The following is a 636-nucleotide window of genomic DNA, read 5'->3' on the forward strand; positions in this document are numbered from 1 at the left end:
CCCATCTTTATTTTAATATCAATGCACTGTAATTTTACGTTTCGTAAATTTTGTCTTATTTCAGACGTAAAAAAAGAACATAAGAAAATAAATAATCACCATAAAAAATATTTTATGTTACATAAATTACAAATGTAAAAATATAGCGTAAAATGTACATAAAATGTAATTTATCTGGTCTTCTGACCTTTTTTTGCCAAATTTTATGCAGCGAATCAATATGACTGTAACTATTTGTATTTGAAACATAATTTATTTATAAAATGATCATAAGATTATCTCGAATGAAGAATAACTTATTTTGCAACCTGGATGATGAATAGTAATACTATATATATATATAGGGTGGGTCTATTATGATAACACCCTTAAGAGTCTTATTCTGCCCACCGAATCGCTTATTCTGCTAACACCTCTCCCCGCACCGCACTGCGAACCGAACCACCCCACTGCCACTAACAAAGCCACCCCCAGCTCCCGCACGACACCCACCTCCCTCTTCCCCCGATCCAAACCTCCACCTCCCTCCACCTTCTACCGGCGCCGCCGCCGCCAGAGCACTACGGCTCCACCTTTCCCCCGCCTCGCCCCCACCTTCCTCCACCGCGCCCACCCCGGCGAGCCCCGCCGCGCCAC

Source organism: Triticum dicoccoides, chromosome 5B (assembly GCF_002162155.2).
Source record: "Triticum dicoccoides isolate Atlit2015 ecotype Zavitan chromosome 5B, WEW_v2.0, whole genome shotgun sequence".
In the NCBI taxonomy this organism is placed as follows: domain Eukaryota; kingdom Viridiplantae; phylum Streptophyta; class Magnoliopsida; order Poales; family Poaceae; genus Triticum; species Triticum dicoccoides.